The sequence below is a fragment of the Rutidosis leptorrhynchoides genome, chromosome 3 (assembly GCF_046630445.1).
Source record: "Rutidosis leptorrhynchoides isolate AG116_Rl617_1_P2 chromosome 3, CSIRO_AGI_Rlap_v1, whole genome shotgun sequence".
NCBI lineage: Eukaryota > Viridiplantae > Streptophyta > Magnoliopsida > Asterales > Asteraceae > Rutidosis > Rutidosis leptorrhynchoides.
Genome location: NC_092335.1, coordinates 683,969,734 through 683,996,135, shown reverse-complemented (window position 1 = coordinate 683,996,135; position 26,402 = coordinate 683,969,734). Strand labels below are relative to the sequence as shown.

The 26,402-nt window shown below is 31.7% G+C and overlaps 1 long non-coding RNA gene across 2 annotated transcripts; it reads right to left on the bottom strand.

The window, feature by feature from the left end:
• Nucleotides 1-22,170: 22,170 nt before the first annotated feature.
• Nucleotides 22,171-26,100, bottom strand: LOC139899451 (uncharacterized). 2 transcript variants are annotated; one of them, XR_011777511.1, is made up of 4 exons: nucleotides 25,966-26,100; nucleotides 25,746-25,811; nucleotides 25,414-25,473; nucleotides 22,171-22,607 (listed from the first exon to the last, which is right to left on the bottom strand). It is a non-coding gene; the product is annotated as an uncharacterized lncRNA (long non-coding RNA). The 2 variants fall into 2 exon arrangements; XR_011777512.1 differs by lacking the exon at nucleotides 22,171-22,607 and adding an exon at nucleotides 23,750-24,976.
• Nucleotides 26,101-26,402: the final 302 nt, after the last annotated feature.

The window sequence follows — 26,402 nt, the reverse complement described above, 5'->3', positions numbered from 1 at the left end:
TCGAACAAGTTAATATAAATTATTATTAATAATATGCTTGTTATATTATATTTAATTTGTATATTATATATACTAATATTTATCTTTCTTTATAACAGGTTACAATTAAAAACTTATACCAGAATTTTTATATGATAAAAATATATTCATATATATATATATATATATATATATATATATATATATATATATATATATATATATATATATATATATATATATATATATATATATATATGTTGATATCTTACATAACTTAATTAGTACAAAAAAATAATATGGTGATATGTATTACTAATATCATAGTAATGAAATTTTTATACGAATATTTATTTGTGCAAATTTTGATACTAATTAGTGATAATAATGATAATGAGACCAATATTAATGAGATAAAATAATACATCCTAATATTTCATAATATTAATAATGATAACAATACTTAAACGATAATACTATTTATGATAAACACATTGTTAATACTTAATAATCATAATATTATAAATAATAATATTACTTAATAATGTTTATAATAATAATAAATATAATCTTAATTATAATAATAATAATAATACTAATACTAATAATAATATTAATAATAATCAAAAACCTATTAATATTAATGTTAAAATTTTTAATATTAATCATTATAACAATAATAATCATAAAATTAGTTTTTAGAATGGGAAACTACCTTGAAAAGCCTTTCTAAAAATAATATGCCCGAAGCCGGGCTCGATCTCTCAACCTCTCGCATGCCCACAAACCCTTCTAACCACCCATCCATTTCTGTTTTTCGGTTTTACTACCCACTCGAATTTATTTAACTATTCCTTATTTATCCTTCTTCTTCTTCCATCTCCAAATCGACAGAACCCCAACCCACTTTACTACAGAGTTAATGTTTCAGTTTTATGTTAATCAAACGAAACAGAAACGATTTTAAGTGTTGAGATTAAATCAACCAGAAAGAAATTGAAGAAATAAAATTAAAACAGATGTTGAAGAACACGTATGGAACCCAAAATCGAATTCAACATTAGAGGCTTTTATAGATCATGATTATAACATGAAAAAGTTTTTATTTCACTCTTAGAAGCTTTCTGATCACTCAATTTGACTGAAATCATAATAACGAATTCGAATTGTTGGATGAACAAAAAGGTTCGGCTTTTTAAATCAAAACCTTAACCTCCAAATTCAAACAGGATATGAAAAATTAGCTTTCGAAACATTACAGAAAGTTTAAACGAAAGATTTGAAACATAATTGCATTTAAGAAATTTAAAATTCATTAAGAAATCGTGCTGTTGTGATTCGGTTTAGAAGGCAGAGCAGGCATCGGTTTTCTTTCAAGTTCTTGGGTTTAATCTCGAAAATTTTACAACTATGAAAGGTAATTGAATCTGTTAAAGATTTTGTAAACCATGTGGTGTCTTTAAATACAGATATTGATCGATTAAATAGAGATTGTGTTTTCCTTAATTTCTCAATGAGACAAATAATGGGACAGTGAATAAATAAAAATACAAAAGAAATGGAATCTAACTGTGTGAGCTGATGAAAATGATGTGGATCGGTTTGTAAAAAAAAATCGATAATAACAGTATCAGATCTTGATTCCCTTATTAATTAAATACATATTTATTTATTTATTTTTGTTATTATTATTTATTTTTATATTTTATTTTTTTTCGTAATTATATATATATCATTAAAGTTATATCTGTATTTATTTTATAGGTATATGTTTTTATATAACTGATTTTATTAATTACAACATATAATAATAATAATAATCAAAATACAATAATAATAATAATAATATTCAATAATTAATAATATTAATAATAATAATAATAAGAGTAACAATAATATTAAGTCACAAGTAATAATTCTAGTGAAATTTATAATAATAATATTATTAATGATAATTATAATAATAACACAAATTATTTTAATATTAATAATAATATTAGTAATATCCAATTTTAATATCTTTATATTATATTTTTAAAAATAACAACATTCATAACCCTAGTATTGATGTTATTACTGATTCTTAATAAATAACTGTATATATCTAACTGTATTTATGTCCTTGTTTGTATATCCCTTTTTATTTTATTTACTTAATATATTAATGACAATAATAATATTACTAATGATAGTGATAATGATAATAATTATTATAGAATGTATAACAATAATTTTTTTTTAATAACAAATATACTGATTATAATAATACTGATATTACTAGTAATAACCATAATATTATTAATAATAATATTATATCAAATTATATATATACATAGTTGTTTACTGTAACGACCCGGAAATTTCCGACCAAATTTAAACCTTAAACTCTATATATTTCCAACACGATAAGCAAGAACCCTAATGTTGAGTTTAGAAAGCCTCAAATTTATATCTGGATGATTAGTTACCCTTTTGACCAAGCCTGACGATTCACGAACGTTTATGTGTTTATGTGTTATATATTTATTTATAGTTAACAGTAACAAAGTATTAGATATAATAGGTTTCGATATAAGAATATTATATTTAACGGTGAGAGTAAAAGATAATAAGATTTTACAAATATCTGAATCTGTCTTTGTCAAAATATTAACGAGTCGTTTTAATAAAATAAAGGTTTTAACGTTATTCTAAAAGTCGTAATTTTTCTTGAAACCTTTTGTTAAACGATAAATGTAACGGTCCGTGATTTTATAAAAACAAATATTTAATAAAACGTGTTCATTAAATATATATATGTATTTTAGAAAACAATATTAAACGTTTTCAATTTAAAAATATATTTTGACAAATAATTAGACTTTGATTTATACGAGTAAATGACCACAATAGGTTAAGTTACATTTTTAGTAAGATTTTTTTATATAATTTAAAACCCATTATTTTGATAAAGGTACGAGTCCCAAAACGTAAACTGTTAGTTTTCCTCGCGTGCGAAATTTATTTTGGAAAACCGGAACCGGGACATTGGTGGAGTAACAAAGTAGAAGTAATTTTTGTAAAAATTATATTTTTACGTTTAAATAATATTTAATTAATTATTTAAAGTAAATAAATTAAATATATATATAAATAAATATCAGCATGTCGGCAGGATTTTTCTTAGTGGGATACAGCTGTAATGTGTTGGCCGCGAGTCGCGCTACTTCCCCTCTCATTCGGCCGCGAGTCGCGGAGGGCCCACAATCCGAATCTCCCTTTAAATTCCAACGATTTCTGTCATTTGAGGTATTTTAAAAATCACACACACATGCATATTATCACATACTCCGTAAACATATATATTTAAACTTTAATTATTATTATTATTAAAAATCAAATAATCTTATTCTTATTATTATTATTATTAATAATATTATTAAGATTAAGATTAATAATAATAAACTTACGATTAGGAGTACTATTAGTGCTAAATGTACAAAATTCTATGACGGGGTTCTGCCCAAATGTTCCAAAACAAGTTTCATTAATGGGATAGAATTAAGGAGAATATGGGTCATAGCTATGGAAGTTATGGGTATGGATCGGGGGTTTTGCTCGTGAGACAAACTAGTGTTTATCATCTCCGTTGTGTTTATATATCTTCCTGCAATATTGAATCTCAATATTGATACGTGAGCACTCAAAACTTAACTTTTATGTACTTTTAGTGTATTCCTGACTAATGCTCGAGAATTTAGGATCTAGCATGTTTATTTATTCATTTTTGTCAAAATATATTTAGGATAGAATCTGAATTTGTGACTTCTGCAGTTAAGTTAAGATATATGATATTATATGTTTTTGGAAAGGTGGTGAAAAACTATAAACTTTTCATTTAGATGTCGAACGAATTCGACGGACGGATTTGGAGATATAGTCAATTAAACTTTTGTACAGATTGTTAAAAAAAATGAATATTTTTATTTTTACGTTGTCGTTAAAATTGTCGTTATTATTATAATTACTATCATCAAGGTTATTATAATTTTTATTATTATTAGTAACTAATATTTTTACCAACAAATGTAAAATTATTATTTTAATTGTATTATTATTAAAATTGTTAATTATTATCTTTATTAAAAATATTATTTTTGTTACTATTATCATTATGATTATTATTATTATGATTATTTATGTTAATAACTAAAAACAATTAATAGTTTTGTCAAAAACTGTCAAAATATTATTTTGATTATTATAATTAACAAAATTATCAATTTATTAATAAAATTATCATTTTAAATAAATATATTATTCTTAAGGGAAACATTATTATTATAAAATATTAATTCATCGTTTTAATATATATTTCTGTATATAAAATATTATTTATTAACAAGTGAATTATATTGTTATTTACTATAAATAAATTTTGTTAAATAATTAAAAATATAAAATGACTATATTTATTCAAGTATAAATCTTTGGAAAATCATTTTGAGTCAAATGAATTTCTGTTAACTTTTACATATTAGTCTCGAGCATTAGGATTGGTACACTATAAATTGATTTTATTTGTTGTTTAGATATTAATCAATATATAAATATATAATTAATTAGGTTCGTGAATCGAAGGCCAACCTTATAAGTTACCAATGGTGTTATATGTATTTTTACTACAAAATACATTAGGTGAGTATATAGTCCCTTTTAAACTCTAAATATTTTTGGGCTGAGAATACATGCGCTGTTTTTATAAACGATTACGTTATGGACACAAGTAACTGAAAAATATATTCTACGTTGAGTTGTACCACTGGCATACTTCCCTGTAGCTTGGTAACTAATATTTACAGCGGTATTGTAAACGCGAATCCTGTTGATAGATCTATCGGGCCTGACAACCCCAACCGGACTGGACGACCAGTATTCAACGGTTGCACAGTACTTCGTTTCGTGACTACACTTGGTACAGTGTAGTAAGATTTCATATTAAAGGGAATATGCGACATGATTAATTGTTAAGTATGGTTACCAAGTGCTCAACCACTTAGAATATTTTTATTTAAACGCTTATGAATATGAAATCTTGTGGTCCATTGTTATAACGCTGCTAGCATCAAATCTATATATCTCACCAACTTTATGTTGACATTTTAAAGCATGTTATTCTCAGGTATGAATTAAGACTTCCGCTGTGTATTAGCTCATATTAAGGATACTAGTTGGGACCATTTAAGCCATGATACAAGATCGTTGCATTCGAGTCATTGAAGATCATTAAAGACATTTATTAAGTAAATGACAGAATAGGTCATTCGGATATCAAGAAATGTTAGACGAGTTTATTAATGTTTGATGTAAAGATAGATTGCCTTTTAAGAATAAATGCAACGTTTGTAAAATGTATCATATAGAGGTCAAATACCTCGCGATGTTATCAACTGTTGTAATTCGTTTGTAATCAATATGGACATCGTCCGGATGATTAGTTTCGGATCCTTTCATTTACAAATCATTGTTCGTGAATCGTCAGACTTGATCAAAGGGTAACTGATTATCCGAACAAAGATTTCAAACTTTCTAGACTCAAAATTACAGATTTTGCTTATCGTGTCGGAAACATGTAAAGGTTAAGGTTTAAATTTGGTCGGAAATTTCCGGGTCGTTACAGTACCCACCCGTTAAAGAAATTTCGTCCCCGAAATTTAAGTGAGGTCGTCATGGCTAACAATAAGAATGTTTTCATGACGAATATGAGATGATAATGGAGTTTTATCATTATTGGGGAATATAGATAAAATGATTTGATCATGTGAAGCGTACGAGTGAAGCTATCACAAAAGAGTGAATTGAGTAAATAAATATACTCGTTTTAACCGATGACGTAGTTGTGATTGATTTCCGGAATTCGCAGAATTTAAAGAAAATCCTACGTAATAAGATTTGGTTTTTCAGAATCTTCTTTGATTAAATGAAATAATCTTTTTCGATTGCTCTGTCGGATATTTCACTATAGATCTACCCCTTTTGTTTCCTTATCTTCCACAATTCACACTTTCTATTCTTTCTCCCTTAATTCATATTCGTTAATATGCTCCATCTCGTTCTGATTCTTGTTATACTTCTAACTTTCATATCTTATATTTTTCTCTTTCATCTGCCGCCAGAAGACTCTATTTACTTCTATCATTTCCTTGGAATTATAATGTTTTTAATTCTCCCGTGTCTTTACGTTGCAATACGTATTGATATACACGGTTTGTAAAATTCTGGGTGGTTGTTGGGTTTTATATCTTCCCTTCCTCGAGTCAAGCGAGCAATGATTCGAAATTCGTGGGTATAAAATTAGAAATAAACCTAGTTAATGTTCTAAGAAGAATTTGTAGTAGCACGATTTTGATTTGTCACATTACCAGAATATCCCGGGAAAGACCGAATTATCAAGAAATATTTTCTTGATATTTTTAGAATTTACATAGAATGTAAGAGCCGTGTAACATGGCACATGATGAAGGTACTGAGAATCATCATGCTTCATTAGAAACTCAACATGACTTAATGTAATATAATGAAGTTGATCAAGTTTCATTATATTATACTAATTCATGCATCAGTTCCCAACACTACTTCAAAACATTCCTATTTTAAATTCAAAGATTTCAGAATTTAGAAACTAACACAGTTTCTTTTATGTTGTAACACAGATATTACAGAGGAATAATTGATCGCAGATAGGAATAGTTGTGAAAATATCTCTAGAAATATGGAGAATATGTATAACGGAAGATATGAAGATAACTTATAATATCTAAGATAAGATGATGATAAAGAATATCATCTGGAATGGTTTAGAATAAGGAATAGGGTTCTTACTAACGGTTTCAGCAGGCACTGAATCATTTGGATTCTTTGAAAGCAGGTCCAGTCCTTGTATTTGTTCTTTGTTTCCTTCACGGTTAGCTCAATCCGTTTTTCAGTACCAAATTTTCTATCGAGCGTTCCCAACACTCTATTCTCTTATCATCACTTTTGGCCTTTAAGACCATTTACAACATACTGCTTCGTCAGCATTTTCAAAGTTAACGGGTCTGGGTCATCGGTTATCAAACCGAGGTGGTTTCAGGAGAATAGTGTTTTTAGATGATTAAACGCGGATGATAACATGATGGAATATGAAAGGTTCCCCGGTAACGATGTGGAAAACCCGTCGTATGTATCAAAGTTATAACAAGACTTTATTCGAATAAAAGGTCGAAGTTGTTCTGCTGGAGCTGTGACAAAATTGACTACTTTGAAAAGAAGTCATAAGGTTATTTTTGCTAATAAATGATAAAGGATTCACCACAGGTACGTGTTAAACTATGAATTTGGGTTCGAGAGTTTTTCAGGTGCATAAATCTTTTCTTCCATAGATGAAGTGCGGCTGGTTCATCTTCTCGGTAGAGTTGTTTTCAAGATTCATAAAAGGTTTGAACGCGGATTGTAATTGTCGAAGTACGAATGAGGTTTAAGGTGAAATCAAGTGGCAAACTTGAAGAATTGTTTAGTTTCATATGTTATAATCAATATTTTAATTCATTTTAGTTGTCCAAAGTTAGCAGTCCATTAGTCCGATAGTCCAATAGTTTGAAAATTCAATGATTCATATATAATTTAATATATAATATTCGAATTAAATAATACGTATCGTGACCCGTGCACCGGTCTCAGTATTAATCACAACTCAAAGTATATATATATTTTGGAATCCACCTCAACCCTGTATAGCCAACTATAGAGTGTCTATGGTCGTTCCGAAATATATATATAGATGGGTCAATATGATAGGTCGAAACCTTGTATACGTGTCCCGTTATTTAATGTGCGTAAATTAAATAAATATATATCATGACCCATTGCACAACGTGTTGTCTCAGAACTAATCCGACGTATTGTTGTACATGTGTCCCGACGGTATGTAAAGTACAGAAATTAAATGACAATAAATGAAATTGCAAGAATGTAAATTGCTATAAATTAAATGTTAATCGGTTAGCTGGGAATAGTTAGCTAGAAACAGTTAGCGTGGAATCCTTAACAGATTTTCAATTAATTAATTCGTGTGTTTCTAATAATTTTTAATTTGTCCAATGTTTCTTCTTTATGCCACTTGTTGGATTCGGATAGGTAAAAATCCAAATATGAAATTTGAATGGAAATGGTTATTCTGTGATGAACGGATACGTATATCGGTGATTGTAAGTAGGATATTAAATGACCGTTGAATCAGATTCGAAGAATGTACAGTGTAACTTGTTAATGTGAATTTTAAATATTCCTTGGGTACTACCCACCCGTTAAAATATTTTCATCATTAACCGTTTGTACGAAAGAATTTTTAATTACGATCTTTATGAAAATATACTTGCATATATATTTTCTTCAGATGTAATTATGGATTTAATAAGTCAATAAGATTTTATACTCATTTGATTTATTGTTAGCACTTGATTACATGATCTCTAAAACTTTAGAGATTACATAATTGCCATGCCGGACGAAGGTAAATGAGGTAGAACAATACGTAGAACGAAATTAATCGATGTAGAATGATATGTAAAACAAGGAGTATACTTGAAGTACAGATGATGATATTGAAGCGTGTGATGTTGATATCCGAGGTACAGATCGTGACGTTGAGATTTATGACGTGATTGTGATTGGGGTGATAAGAGTATTGTCGGCGTTGATGATGGTGGTACGGATTATGCTGCTGGTGCTGCTGCTGGTGTCTCCACACCAGATTCTCCAAAGCCATTACTCGATCACGTAGTTCGTTAAATTCTTATATTATGTAGGGATGATTGACGATTGAAACGAGCGGGTGAGTAAGATTCGAAATATAGGATAATATATACTCGTAACGGGATATTTCTAGAAATGAGAGGGTAAATGGTTTCTCGAACAGGTTCGCCGGTAAGTGCTTTCAGGTTCATTACCAAAAGAAAGTCGATGAATGGAATAGTTCTTCGATGTGAAATAATTTTTGAATATAGGATGATATTCTAACTACATAGAATATATATATATATATAACACTAAGGATTTTGTAGACTACAGAAGAACCTACGGCATTTGTCAGGCAGGTCTACAGATGCGCTAAGATATGAATTATCAGATACGCTAAAATATGAATTTCGTCTATACACTATCGATGCACTGAATGCAGTAGAACGTGTCTAGACTTGAGAATGATAGGCAAGCAATTTCCTAAGGATGATAAGCAGATGGTTTCCGACTAGAGATGATAAGCAAAACTTTTTGGCAGGTAGACACGGTCAAAGTCCAGACTCACTAATGTATCCTAACAACTACCAGTTAGACACACTAATGCAAGGCCTGGTTCGCTAAGACCAACACTCTGATACCATTCTGTCAAACCCCGTCCAAGTCCCCCTGGACGAAATCATCAATATCTGGTCCCATCGCGTTGATCGACTCCAAGTAATGTTCTTAACATGAGCTAATGCACAGCGGAAGACTTAATTCGTACCTGAGAATAACATGCTTTAAAATGTCAACATAAAGTTGGTGAGATATATAGGTTTGATGCTAGCAGCGTTATAACTATGGACCACAAGATTTCATATTTATACATAATACACTCCTCGTGTATAGAAAAGACGTTGAGCACTTGGTAACCATACTTAACTAAAAGTTACATCAGCATACTCTTAAATAAACCCTACACCGTACCAAGTGTAGTAACGAGAACGAAGTACTGTGCAACCGTTAAATGCTGGTCGTCCAGCCCGGTTGGGGATGTCAGCCCGATAGATCTATCAACAGGATTCGCGTTTACGCTCCTCACGTAATTAGCAGTTACCAAGTATAAAGAGATATGCCATGGTACAACTCAACATAGAATTTATTTTTGATCACTTATGTCCATAACGTAAATCATTTATAAAAACAGCGCATGTATTCCCAGCCCAAAAATATTTAGAGTTTAAAAGGGACTATATACTCACCTAATGTATTTTGTAGTAAAAATACATATAACATCATTGAACAAGTGTAAGGTTGGCCTCGGATTCACGAACCTATATCATTTGTATAACTATTAACACGTATAATTGTAATCGAACAAGTTAATATAAATTATTATTAATAATATGCTTGTTATATTATATTTAATTTGTATATTATATATATATTAATATTTATCTTTCTTTATAACAGGTTACAATTAAAAACTTATACCAGGATTTTTATATGATAAAAATATATTCATATATATATATATATATATATATATATATATATATATATATATATATATATATATATATATATATATATATATATATATATATATATATATATATATATGTTGATATCTTACATAACTTAATTAGTACAAAAAAATAATATGGTGATATGTATTACTAATATCATAGTAATGAAATTTTTATACGAATATTTATTTGTGCAAATTTTGATACTAATTAGTGATAATAATGATAATGAGACCAATATTAATGAGATAAAATAATACATCCTAATATTTCATAATATTAATAATGATAACAATACTTAAACGATAATACTATTTATGATAAACACATTGTTAATACTTAATAATCATAATATTATAAATAATAATATTACTTAATAATGTTTATAATAATAATAAATATAATCTTAATAATAATAATAATAATAATACTAATACTAATAATAATATTAAAAACTTATTAATATTAATGTTAAAATTTTTAATATTAATCATTATAACAATAATAATCATAAAATTAGTTTTTAGAATGGGAAACTACCTTGAAAAGCCTTTCTAAAAATAATATGCCCAAAGCCGGGCTCGATCTCTCAACCTCTCGCATGCCCACAAACCCTTCTAACCACCCATCCATTTCTGTTTTTCGGTTTTACTACCCACTCGAATTTATTTAACTATTCCTTATTTATCCTTCTTCTTCTTCCATCTCCAAATCGACAGAACCCCAACCCACTTTACTACAGAGTTAATGTTTCGGTTTTATGTTAATCAAACGAAACAGAAACGATTTTAAGTGTTGAGATTAAATCAACCAGAAAGAAATTGAAGAAATAAAATTAAAACAAATGTTGAAGAACACGTATGGAACCCAAAATCAAATTCAACATTAGAGGCTTTTATAGATCATGATTATAACATGAAAAAGTTTTTATTTCACTCTTAGAAGCTTTCTGATCACTCAATTTGACTGAAATCATAATAACGAATTCGAATTGTTGGATGAACAAAAAGGTTCGGCTTTTTAAATCAAAACCTTAACCTCCAAATTCAAACAGGATATGAAAAACTAGCTTTCGAAACATTACAGAAAGTTTAAACGAAAGATTTGAAACATAATTGCATTTAAGAAATTTAAAATTCATTAAGAAATCGTGCTGTTGTGATTCGGTTTAGAAGGCAGAGCATGCATCGGTTTTCTTTCAAGTTCTTGGGTTTAATCTCGAAAATTTTACAACTATGAAAGGTAATTGAATTTGTTAAAGATTTTGTAAACCATGTGGTGTCTTTAAATATAGATATTGATCGATTAAATAGAGATTGTGTTTTCCTTAATTTCTCAATGAGACAAATAATGGGACAGTGAATAAATAAAAATACAAAAGAAATGGAATCTAACTGTGTGAGCTGATGAAAATGATGTGGATCGGTTTGTAAAAAAAAATCGATAATAGCAGTATCAGATCTTGATTCCCTTATTGATTAAATACATATTTATTTATTTATTTATTATTGTTATTATTATTTATTTTTATATTTTATTTTTTTCGTAATTATATATATATCATTAAAGTTATATCTGTATTTATTTTATTGGTATATGTTTTTATATAACTGATTTTATTAATTACAACATACAATAATAATAATAATCAAAATACAATAATAATAATAATAATATTCAATAATTAATAATATTAATAATAATAAGAGTAACAATAATATTAAGTCACAAGTAATAATTCTAGTGAAATTTATAATAATAATATTATTAATGATAATTATAATAATAACACAAATTATTTTAATATTAATAATAATATTAGTAATATCCAATTTTAATATCTTTATATTATATTTGTAAAAATAACAACATTCATAACCCTAGTATTGATGTTATTACTGATTCTTAATAAATAACTGTATATATCTAACTGTATTTATGTCCTTGTTTGTATATCCCTTTTTATTTTATTTACTTAATATATTAATGACAATAATAATATTACTAATGATAGTGATAATGATAATAATTATTATAGAATGTATAACAATAATTTTTTTTAATAACAAATATACTGATTATAATAATACTGATATTACTAGTAATAACCATAATATTATTAATAATAATATTATATCAAATTATATATATACATAATTGTTTACAAATCATTGTTCGTGAATCGTCAGGCTTGATCAAAGGGTAACTGATTATCCGAATAAAGATTTCAAACTTTCTAGACTCAAAATTACAGATTTTGCTTATCGTGTCGGAAACATGTAAAGGTTAAGGTTTAAATTTGGTCGGAAATTTCCGGGTCGTTACAGTTTAGGGTTTAGGGTTTAGTATTGTTGAGGATTCAGAGTTACGATCTGTGCTTCAGGCTACAATGGTTATTATTTGGGCCTACGATCTATTAATTTCGAAAACGCGAGTGAACGAAGATGGATCGCTCGACGCGTTGATAACAATGCGGATAATAGCAAACACTTTCAACTCGAATCCTCAGGGAATTTGCAATGGGGAAGATACTCGAACAACTTTAATCATTAAAATCATTCCTAATAAGTAAAAAGAAACTCCTTTTTTTCATTATCAATCAAATCAGCATTTAAAGTGTTATTAACTTCAATTTTTTTATACATCTTTTAGGTATACTTCAAAGATGTTGCTAGACGCCATTGACGCAAATAATAGTAGAACTCACGATTTTCTCTTCCTTCTGATCGCTAACACGCAGTTGGATTGTTTTTTTTATAACCTAAATGGTATGGTATTTTCTCCTTCAACTTTAATTATTACATTCAATAACGCCGCTGTTTTTTTGGGAACTATCATTTCTGACTCATATTTAATATGTGTCTTGATTTAAGATTTTAGATAAACTATATCAATTATAAATGTGCATGTTTGTGTTTCTATGTGTATGTATATTATGTCTATATATATACATCTAATGAAGCTTTTAGATCTTAACAAGAGTTAAAACAGTGGATACTTTAGCTATAGACAGATATATATTGTATTCTATCTTTTGTGCATTTATTTTCAGTCCTTTTGCATGTTTTTTGATAAGTTACACAATTTCATTATGCCTTTCGCAGATACAAAGAACAGATCATCGCTTGTGAACTCAGTTTCACAAATAACCACTATTCAAGGACTGGCAAAAGCATTACAACAAATTAAAGAATAACTTTTGTTGATGAAACTGAGCGGAAAACCAGTACTTAAGCTGTGGGGTCCCGGCCCTTTTAAAAAAAACGGAACTGTATAATGGCAATTGGGAGGTAAGCGACTTTAATCATTAAAATCATTCCTAATAATCCTCAGGGAATTTGCAACGGGAAAGATACTCGAACAACTTTAATCATTAAAATCATTCCTAATAAGTAAAAGAAACTCCTTTTTTTCATTATCAATCAAATCAGCATTTAAAGTGTTATTAACTTCATTTTTTTATACATCTTTTAGGTATACTTCAAAGATGTTGCTAGACGCCATTGACGCAAATAATAGTAGAACTCACGATTTTCTCTTCCTTCCGATCGCTAACATGCATTTGGATTGTTTTTTTTATAACCTAAATGGTATGGTATTTTCTCCTCCAACTTTAATTATTACATTCAATAACACTGCTGTTATTTTGGGAACTATCATTTCTGACTCATATTTAATATGTGTCTTGAATTAAGATTTTAGATAAAATATGTCAATTATAAATGTGCATGTTTGTGTTTCTTTGTGTATGTATATTATGTCTATGTATATATACATCTAACGAAGCTTTTAGATCTTAACAAGAGTTAAGACAGGGGATACTTTAGCTATAGACAGATATATACTGTATTCTATCTTTTGTGCATTTATTTTCAGCCCTTTTGCATGTTTTTTGATAAGTTACACAATTTCATTATGCCTTTCGCAGATAGAAAGAACAGATCATCACTTGTGAACTCAGTTTCACAAATAACCACTATTCAAGGACTGGCAAAAGCATTACAACAAATTAAAGAATAACCTTTGTTGATGAAACTGAGCGGAAAGCCATTACAGAAGCTGTGGGGTCCCTGTCCTTTAAAAACTAACGGAACTGTATAATGGCAATTGGGAGGTAAGCGAGGAAGATGATTATCGAACTCTTACAGATACTATATTTGAATCACTGATGTGTAGTTATTACATCTAATATTTTTTACTGTAAATGTTAAGAATATGTGTGATATGACTCGTGGTACAAACCTGCTAATGGAACTGCCCGAAGAGTACACATTTGAGAGCGCATTGGCTGATTTGATTGTCAGTCATAACTGTTAAACGTGAGTCGTGGCTCACAATCAAATCAACCAGTATAGTCTCAAATGTGTACTCTTCGAGTAGTTCCATTAGTAGTTCTGTACCACGAGTTAGATCCCACATGTTCTTAATATTTCCAATAACAAATATTATATGTAATCAATACACATCAGTGATTCAAATATAGCATCTGCAAGAGTTCGATAATTATCTTCCTCGCTTACCTCCCAGTTGCCATTATACAGTTCCGTTAGTTTTTAAAGAGAAAAAGAGTGTAATTTGACGGTTACGTTACATTAGTTTGCTTTATGTAGAGTTTTATGTTTGAAGCATGTAAACTTGGCTATCTTATCATTTTCGTAGAGTGGATGATACATACTAGTAGCTTTATTTATGGTGTTATTTTGTAATTGGCTTATGGTTATACTTATTGTCAGGTTTTACCATTTAGTTTTTTGATTTGTGACATAAAGTGTTTTATTGTTTTGTATTAGCGTTCCATCATATTGGAGAAGGGTAGGTGAAGGGTAAGAGTCCAATTGATCATGAAGAGTATAAATGGTTTGGTAATATGTGATTGTAAAATGTGTAGTCTAAATCGATATTCGACGTTAAAATCGCATAAACCTTAGAGCAGCAACGCGCGAACCCTCAATTCTTGTTCTTATCCATTTATGGAAATGGACAATTAATTCGAGACATCACACAAAGAAATAACGGATAATAGAATTGGGACATATGGAGTAAAAGTTAATAAAACTAGTACTTAACAAAAAAACTCTTAATATTATGTTATTTTTACTCTTTATATTGATAGTTTCAGCTATCGTGTCAAACATATATATAAAACGCTAATAAAGTTAACAGCTATCAGCTACAAACTATCAATTACACCCGGTAATAATTAACAACTATCAGCTATTAGTTAAACGCTACCAGTTAACTGTAACATCCCGTCTTTTTCCGTTTACTTTCCGTTTATTTATTCTAAAGTCTGTTATTTAATTATAACATCACCCGTTAACTTGCGTTTTTAAAAATATTTCGTTTAGACAATTCACGAACCCGAATGAAACTAGAGGGACCAATGTTGTCAAATGGGCAAAGAGATGACTAGGTCAACTAGTCAACTCCATCTCCTCCATTCATTTCATCCTCCCCATTTTTCCACTACTTCCACTTTGATGCTCTCAAACCCTCAAACACAAATTCATCATCTAAATCCAATCTAGCAAGCGTTCTTCGAAACAAATTACATATTTGGAATCCTTGCAACTTCCTCTTCGATTCCATACCAACTTCATCTCGTTTGGGTAACTTTCTAATAACACTAGATTTCTTGTTCTTGATCTTTAAGACTTATAAGTGTGTTAATTAGTGTCTATGGCTCAAGTCTAACATGAATATATGATTTGTATGCTCGATCTTGATGTTTTGGTGTAACTAGCATGAACTTGAAAAGTGCGTGTTTAATCTTGAGTTTTGGATGATTAAATGTTGTTGTTATGATAAAGTTCATGTATTAAATGTGTTACTAGCATCATTAGCTTCATTTTGATGTGTAGGTTGATTAAGAAAACTTCATTAACATGATAGTGATTTTGTGATCTTGGGTTAGGGTTTGATAGACTTATATAAGGACATTTGATGCATTGAATGCTATGAAATGTTGTTGGTAAGTGTTTAGTTGGATTGTATGCGTGATTACCTACGAAACGGCGTATTATATGTAGGTAGTAAGTTCCTGAATCATCAAACCGCATTTATGAACTTGAATGTGATAAATGATGAGCATTTAATGTGAATTAGTTGTTGTGAATGTTTAATTGATTGATGAAATGTGTTTAGTTGTTTTCCTCGTCAAAATACCTTTCCAACGGCGTAAGCTACATGTTTTAAGTGTTTTCGGTTCACAAATTGTGTTTGTTTGAGTTTTGGTTCGAGACCTGTGAATTTTCAGCAAACTGCAACTGGCCAGGTGTTTGGACGCCATCCCATCCTTTGGACGCCATCCAGGCCTTCACAACTGGACGCCATCCAGCCAATCTGGACGCCGTCCAGATGAACTATCAGGGTCTGTTTCGGTTGGTCATTTTACGAAAAATTCTAACTATGCTACGCACCTCCGAATTACATGTAACTTGTTCTAACATGCTCATATATGATTAAAAACCTTAGAAAAATAGTTCGAGACCCGACCCGAACGTGTTGACTTTTTCGTTGACTTTGATCCGACCAAAGTTGACTTTTATTCAAACTTAACCAAATACTTATGCAATCGTTCTAACATGCTTTTATACTTATATTGTAACAACCTCAAATCGGGCCTAGCGGTAAATGACCTTTTTACCCTTAGTTAATATTAATTTATTAATATTAGTGATTTTAATAATTATGGTTAATAATTATTTAATTATATAGTTGAGACCAGTTTGTGACAAGGGTCACAGAACAGGTTTGTTTATTTAATTTGGACCTCGTTTGGACCACTTAATGTGGTGTTTCGTATTTTAGATAACTGGTAAATACCCGTGTGTATCACGGAAGAGATTTCCCTCACATGAAGGAAACCCCTTTGAGTTAAAAAGCCTGACTTCTTCTTATTTCCCTTTTTGGAAACTTGTATAACACACACATACGTACCAAACACTCTCAAATCCTCTCTAACCCTAATCCAAATTCGTTTTTGGTTGTCCAAATAAATCATATTTTCAGAATCCTTGTGATCTCACGAATCTAACAAGGTAAATATCTCTGAATTTGGTGAATTAAAAAGTGGGTTTTGGTTAAAATGGGTTTTGGTAAATTTTGAGCTTGATTCTTCAGTTTATGTGTTTGTTATGCCTAATTGATGTTAGTTATAGTTGGTATATAGTTTATATGATGTTTTTCAAGTGGTTTTATGATCAGAAAGGCCAAAAATCGAGTTTTTGGGCCAAAAATGCGAAAAACAGCGTGCTGGAGCTGTTCTTCAGCTCCCACACGAGTGACAGATCAACCGCGCGAGTGACCACACTTTTGAGGGTCACTCACACGTGTGAGGGCTCACTCGCACGAGTGAGACCTCTGTCACACGTGTGAGCTGCAGGTCAGAATTTTGGAAACTTGTTTCGGTCATAACTTTGAAACCGTAACTCCGTTTTCGATGAATAAACTATCGTTGGAATCGTCTTGAAGTGTACGTTACAATGATAAGGTTTTAAAAGAATAAATCAAACTTTAATTTGGGTGGAAAAAGCTATAATTTCAGTTATGATGCTGTTCTTGCTCAACCGTGCGAGTGAGGCACTCACCCGTACGGGTGAGGTGCTCAACCGCGCGTGTGAGCTTCTAAATCATGAGAGTGGACTTGAAAGTCACTCGTGAGTGTAGTTTATCATTCGTACGAGTGAGGATACTTACCCGTACGAGTGAGTTGGTCAGTCGCACGAGTGAGACCCCACCCGTGCGTGTGATAGGATTTGTATGTTTGGGTCAAGTGCTACTCTGACTCATTTACTATATTGATGTGTTTATTCCCTTTTGTTGTGTAATCTGATTGAAATGGTTACTAACTAGAGAAATGATATTATCAGGTGATAAAGGAAAAGGTGAAGGCTCAGTAATATAAGACTTCTGAGTTCTTGCTGTTTATCAGGTGAGTGGGACTATCTTAACTGTTGTATGTATTTAGTAGTGGGTTATGCTACTGTTGTCCTGCCATGTTATACCTGATGAGTTAGCATATGATGTTTATGCTTATGTGATGATTATGTGCACTTGGGTATTATCGGCTATGATGTCTAGTCGGTAATCAGCTTTGGGTATAAAGCTGAGCATAAGGTCAACCTTGCTGTCAGGTTGGGTTCAAGAGTTACTATTCGTGTAGTATAGTTTGAATGATGCACCCCCTGCGTCCGGATTACTATGCGAGGGAGACAGTAACTGGAACTTTCGGTAAACTCTAGCTCGATCAACTAGTAGTTAATGGCCCGTACAAGCCGCCGAGCCTAGTGTTACCATTTTGGTTTACCTTGTTGATGTTATGTCTTTGTGCTTAGCTTGATGCTAGATACCTATGACTGTTAGGATAATTCCATTCACTTAGCTTTATGCTAATCGCCCGACAGTTTCTCCCTTGCAGGTTAAGTTTTGCATGCTATAGTTTTGGGAGTGGTTGCTTTTGGATATGTTTGACAGGCTACACTCTGATGTATATATTTTGATATCTATATGTATGTAAAGGCTTTTGGTTAACGTAACACCTGGATAACTGTAATAACTATGGTTTAGTTAATTACTACTTATGGTTTGTAAATATCAATATATTATGTTTCCGCTGTGATTTAAAAAAAAAAATGTACGGTGTTACATATATCTTGCATGGAAATTGACAACGTGATTCACATGCTATATATAATCGAGTTGTAACGAGCCATAGGACTAATTGAACAACTTTGACAAACCGTGTTTACCGTTATTGATACAACCTACTTGTTTAGGTCAAGACAAGCATTCGTACTCGCACACGTTTACTTGTGAAGTACTTTTTACTGTTGCACTCAAGGTGAGATCATAGTCCCACCTTTTCAACAACTTTTATTAGTTTATATCGTGGGCTGAGAAACATATACAATTCATACTTATATACAATTCATACGTATATACTTTTCATACGTTCATACTTTGAACACAAATACGAATACAAAGATACATACGAGTTAGAACAAAAGTCCTCAATTTAATTATCATTAGTTACACTTGAGGGTGTAAGCGAGTAATTATGTTGTGTGGCCATACGGGTTTGACGAACCCTCATTCGGACGGCTCGCTACCGTTAGCGAATGAAATATAATTTTATCGGGTATAGTGTATGTTCTAACACTATAGATTCAAAATTCAGAGGTAAGATTCAGTTAAGCATTGATAATTGGGTGCTCGTGATACAAATGACATTTTTGGAATGTAAACGATTTGGATAATCAATTCATACTAAACCTTGTGGTTTAATACAATATACTTACTAAACCTATGATTTCACCAACGTTTTCGTTGACAGATTCTTCTATGTTTTCTCAGGTCCTTGAATGCTTAACGATACATGCTTTCGCTCACTATTTGATACTTGCTTAGATGTCGAGTATACATGCATACATGGAGCGTCTTTTGACTACTTTTAAATTGTGTCGCATAGGTTTCATTTGTACTTTAAACGTTGTAATGTAACTAGTCGTTGAACTACTTTTGTAAACTTGAAACATCCCTACATTTGAAATGAATGCGACATATTTTGGGTCAAACGTTGTTTTAAAGACTAATAAAATGACCACGTAACGGGACCTAAGTAAACGGCACCGTCAATGATGATTTTGTCGGGTCGCTATAGATGGTATCAGAGCATTAGTTGTAGGGATTTAGAGTTCATTGGTGTCAACCCCGAGTCATAGGGTACATTAGTGAGTCTAGACTACAACCGGCATATAGACTTGAAGTAGGAATTACTTGACTACTTGTGCATTTATACTCGAGCTCTCCCATTCATATCTAACTCTTATTCAATCTTAATCTCACGTTGTTTAATTTGATTGACATGCCACCTTGACTTTATGAAATAATGTCGAATGCACATATGAATTAGGGTAATATAATTGCCGGGATTATATTACGGTGACTCATATGGACGTTCCGACATTATGACATAAATAATTTAAGGTGAGTTAAGGAAAATTTTCTCTCTATCCTTATTCCATATCACGGTTAGTATTATTGAGAATACTAATCAACGATATTCTTGTGTTTTGAAGGAACAATGCCTCCTCGCCGTGTACCACGCAATGAAACTCCCGAACAAGCTTTACAACGAATGATAGCCACCTCCGTGGATGCGGCCATGGCCGGTCACTCCTCCAACAACAACCACAACAACAACAATCAAGGAGCCGGTAATTCAAACGAATGCTGCTTGATAGTGCTCCAAATGAACATATATTTAGTCGCAATATCATCCCAATATGTAAAGTATTTAGTTGTAATTATTCTATTTTTAAGTTGTAATCGTTTAAATAACTAAATATGAAGACGAAGTATGGATTATGGTTTGTTTTACAGTGGACTTCTTTCGGTGATAGAAGGTTATTCGGATGCTAGCTGGATCACTAATATGGAGGATCACTCCTCTACAAGTGGTTAGGTTTTTCTTCTTGGAGGAGGTGCCATTTCTTGGGCATCCAAGAAACAAACGTGTATTACGAATTCAACGATGGAGTCTGAATTTGTAGCGTTAGCTGCAGCTGATAAGGAAGCTGAGTGGCTCAAGGATTTGATTTATGAAATTCTGTTATAGCCCAAACCGATATCCACCATATCTATCAGATGTGATAGTGCTGCTACCTTGGCTAAAGCTTATAGTCAGGTGTACAATGGGAAGTCTAGACATTTAGGTGTTAGACATAGTATAATTCATGAGCTCATTATGAATAATGTGATATCTGTGGAGTTTGTGAAAACTGATTTAAATTTAGCCGATCATATAACCAAAGGGTTAGCTAGAGATCTTGTGCACAAGGAGGCTAAAGGGATGGGTTTAAAGTCCACTTGAAATCTTTCATATTAAGATACCCAATTCCCATCTAATATAGTATTAGATGCTGAATTCAATGTGGAAAGCTTAATATCTAAAGATTGAAACACATTATTTATTAAATCCCAAGGTATGTGTTCAGTACTGCAAGTGAGTTAGGTTGAAATTATATTTCTTAATAGTTCTTTGAAAAATTGCATGTGCAGGTGCGAGAATAAAGAACTACCTATATAAGCATGAAGTTTAGTTGCTTCAAGAAGTTTGAGACTTTACTTTGATATGCTTATTGAAGGATAGAACATAGGCTAGTAAAATATTATGTCAAGTTAGAACATGAATGTGTAAACTGTTGTGTATATTTTCTTCATTATATTCACTATGGATAGAAAGGGTTTAATTCTTAGTAACACCCTTGATATTCGATTATATGAATTGAATTTATACTAATATGAAATTCAATCGTCACGACATTTCATTTATGCATCAGTTTGTTTGTTATGAATTTACTTTAAGTTAATCAAGATTACACATAAATGGGGGAGGATTGTTGGCGATTTGTGTCACCAATATGATTTAAGTGTAATGGGATTAATTTGTAAACCAAAATAATCTTGATAAATATCGAACAAGTTTGGGAAAGTGTGGAGTGCACACTTGTTTGAACTTATCTTGATTATGACGGGGGTTCGGGGGCAGCGCCCCCGATAGCGGGGTCCAAGGGGTGGCAACCGGCAGTTATAAAACTGTCATTCTGCAGTTATAGATTGAACTGCCATTCGGCAGTTATAAACCCTATTTTGGTTATTTAATTTGGTACGTTTTATCAAATTCATATATACAAAACACATATTTTCTGTTCAATAATTCTGAGTTTTATCCGATTAGAGATTTCGATAGTACCATCGAAATACTTTGATCTGAAAGTGATTACACGACTCTCAGAAATCCGAATTCGAAACTCTAATTTACAACAAGGACTAAATTTAATCCCATTATTTATCAAAGGATCGATCATTATCAATAGGCCGATTTATTCTTGAAGAAGATTTAGCTGTCCCACGTGAATTAATATGCTCACTATCACATATTGAATCCCCATGTAAAAACTCTACAACAAATTAACCGATTCATTTGGAAGTGTGCTACAACTTTTACTTTTAAAATTACCAACCTTGAGAAAATTAATTTTGTCTTCGAAACTCGATGTACTCTTAACCTGATCCATGCAACTAGACTCTTTGGATTCCACATCTAACAAACATACCCTCATCATCATCAGACGCCTTGATCGAAAAAACAACATTACCGTCTTCAACCATAGTCGTAGAAGAAGACCTCAAATAAACATGATTATTTATAACTACATGCATCAATACAATCATCCCTATTCGAGTCCACCCGAGAGAAATCATTTTCTTGAAATCCTTTAACTTGTACCTCTTCTTTATGACAATATTAGTGGTGGGAATTCGTTCGTCGGAGACATCATGATTATCCTCAAATTGACTCTGCAAACATATCCATATCAACGTCACTCTTCATGCCCTCTTCATCGAGGACATAAGGTTTGCTATTTACCTCAACCAAAGTCCATGAGAGTCGATCATCATTATAGCTAAACACGAAGTTATATTTTATCAACGATTCGGGTAGATTAAACACGAGGAGCTTTCCACCGACTTTTATTTCAATTGGACTTAACTTACAGGAACACAGATGATCACATACCGGAGTATTACTCGTATTAGTATCATGTTTATTACATGTAACAGCGTCTACAAAGGACCTCCCTGTTGGGACACATGCCCCTAATTATTCACACTCAAACTTACTAATGTGAAATGAAAAAACTTGCACATGAAAACTAACTTGAGAAACAAGAAACGGACTTTTGTTTGCATTGTGATTGTGATATACAAACAAAATAAATAATCAAAGCAAGAGACTACATTATGCCTCTCTCTTTTCATTTTATTCATGACATACAATGACTAAATATATAACCACAAGAATTACAAACGTGGAGCATATATCCCAATAAAATAGCTTTCTACCTACTATCCATGTGCACCATGAAAATCAGTTGACTCACATTAACAATTCAAACGAATTTAAACGTGACCTACACAATTCTAAATACTAACAAATAAAATATTAAATCCTAACTTAAGATAAACCAATTATACCAACAATCACCACCCTAGTTGGTTTATCCATTCCACTGGTGCACCACACTTGTAACATATAACGCGGATCTCCTGGTCACGTTCAACACCATCTCGACTCACCCGGACCCCCGACCTATTCCCCGGTCACGTCCACAGTCATCTCGATTTGAACTGTTCTACACCATCTCGGCCCATCCGGACTCCCGACCTCCTCCCCGATCACGTCCACAACCATCTCGGTTTGAACCTACATAGCCACAATGTATACACCGTGTGTCTTCTTCATTTCACAAACTTGTTCTAAGAGCCTTTTACACCACCCAAGAAAACAAGCCGAACACGTTTCACATTTTCTTGTACCTCCACCGGTTAGTCTCTTTTCACGAACAAATTTACCTTGCTCTTTGACAACAACCTTTGATCACTTCAACTTTTCTAGATCAATCTGCTCAAAAAAAAAAAATTCTTCCACCACCAAAGAAAACAAGCCCTGGCCACGGGCTCTAAAAAATTCTTGTCCCCGGTTTAATTTCTTCTCATGAAACTCTTACACCACCCAAGAAACAAACCCACCTGGTTCTAACGATTTCTTGTACCCGGTTCAGTTTCATCATATGAAAAACATAACCCTGGTTGAAGCCGCACCTTAGCTCTGATACCATTTGTAGGATCGATTTAGGTCCACCAACATGTCATGCATATAAGCTCATGAGTACCTCTTTTCTCTAAAACCAATTGGTGATAGAGAGAGGTTCCCAAGTGCCTTATATGCATACATATTTTTCTTTCTACTTCCTATGTGGGACACCCTAACCGATTAGCTCCAACAATCACACCCTTAATCGGTTTGCTAATGCACTTGTATCATATAACGTAGCTTTCTTATCCCGGACCCGTTCATTTACATCTCGACTTTTTCCGGACACTCGACCTCTTCCCCTGGTTACAGGTCCTAGAATCGGAACCTGGCTCTGATACCAATTGTTGGGACACAGACCCCTAATTATTCACACCAAACTTACTAATGTGAAATGGAAAAACTTGCACACTAAAACTAACTGAAAAAAATAAAAAAAAACGGACTTCTGTTTGCATTGTGTTTGTGATATACAAACAAAATAAACAATCAAAGCATGAGACTACATTTTGCCTCTCTTTTTTCATTTTATTCATGACATACAATGACTAAATATATAGCCACAAGAATTACAAACGTGGAGCATATACCCCACTAAAATAGCTCCCATTTACCTACCTACTATCCATGTGCACCATGAAAATCAGTTGACTCACATTACCAATTCAAACTAATTTAAACGTAACCTACACAATTTTAAATACTAACAAATAAAATACTAAATCCTAACTTAAGATAAAGCAATTATACCAACACTCCCACCCCACCTTGATGCTCTAGGTGGAGCGGGGTTCCATTGATCAAGTTGTATGTCATTGTTCTTATCGATTTTCATATAACCCGAACCCCTCTCATTACCTGAATCACCATCAACACCCTATTTTCTATCCATCGCTTTGAACGCACGAATCTTCCTCCCGTCTACTTCTATGGACCTTAAGAGTAACAAAACCATCAACCTCTCGAATGTCTTGAAACCTCACCAGGCCAAAACGTTGACCGCTTTACAATCTCTTCGTAGCTAAATATACATCTTTAACGACTCTGTATTGATCGAATAATCTCCAACATTCTGCTCGACCTCATAAATTCGGGAAGTTAAAAAACATAAGCGATGTCACTAAAACAAAGAAGCCCTATCCCGCGACATATCGTATGGAATGGGTTTTTGCGGCGACAAGTCGTCGCTTATATGTCCTCCCTAAAGCCTCGTCGCGAAAAGGTTTTCCCGACGCCTATTTGCGTCTATCCCAACGAAGGTGGGACCCATGTTGACTGTCACAGTCAAAGAGTCAGTAACCTCTTTTGCGACGACATGTCGCCAGACATGAAAAGTCAAGGTTGACTATTTTGAAGATGGAATTGAATGAGTTGTTTGAGATGACTCTTAACCAAGATCTACTTTGACCCTAACACGACCCATTTGGTGACCTATATACCATCATATATGAATATGTAAAAACATGGTGAAATAACAAAATACAAACTATATATAGAGTGGCTGCTTACCCCATGGAAGAACATGAAACTCTAGCCCCTGTTTAGTAATCAAATGACATGCGAAACAACCTGCAACAACCGATAACACTTACTAAGACGAAGAGATAGAGATAAGGTGTCCTTAATCGAGTGAATTAGAAAAATCTCATATATTTCATCATCCTTGTGTAGAACCATATGTATTACTCTGTACATATTTATATTTAAATATATAACTGAGTTGTTTTCCATTTATCTTTTAACAACTATAACTACATAAATTAAAAATATGTTTAAATACTTAACTATAGAACTCGACTAATAATAATGATAATAAAAAAATTAGATTGTTAGGTCCGAACCTTCATCAATTAAAACATGAAATCCACAATCATAAAGACACAAAAAAGCATATGAACTCTGAGCCACTACACGTAAACACATAAAGAGATGAAAAAATTGAAATCACGTGAAACCCTAAACAAATGCGAAGATGTCAAAATGAAACATAAAAATGTAAGAAAAGAAACCAAATCCAAGAATCATTTATCAAGTAATAGAAAGAAAATGAAAAAATAAAACCTGAATTTGGAATCAACGAAGTAGATACGCAATAGAATCACAAACCGGCCAATCATTGTAAATCGCACGCAGCTTACATGTCATCAATTTAGAGTTTGAAAAGAAGAGCGAAGGTGAACAATAGAGAAGGATGATACAAGCTTGGGGAAATATAATTTTAATAATAAATTGGGAGAAGGGCGTGTGCAGACAAAATAAATAGATGAAACAACTTACCATGAATAAATATCACTGCAGACAAAATAAAAAACTTTTTCTTTTATCAACAAACACACAACAAAACACCATGTATTAAATAGCATACATTCATAAGCTACAAAAAATTATATAAAGAGTAAGCAAAAAATATTTGTAATAACAATATACACCCAATTAAAATTAACAAAGTGGAATAAATAGATGACATATACAAAGAGGCTGAAGTTGAACAGGATAGT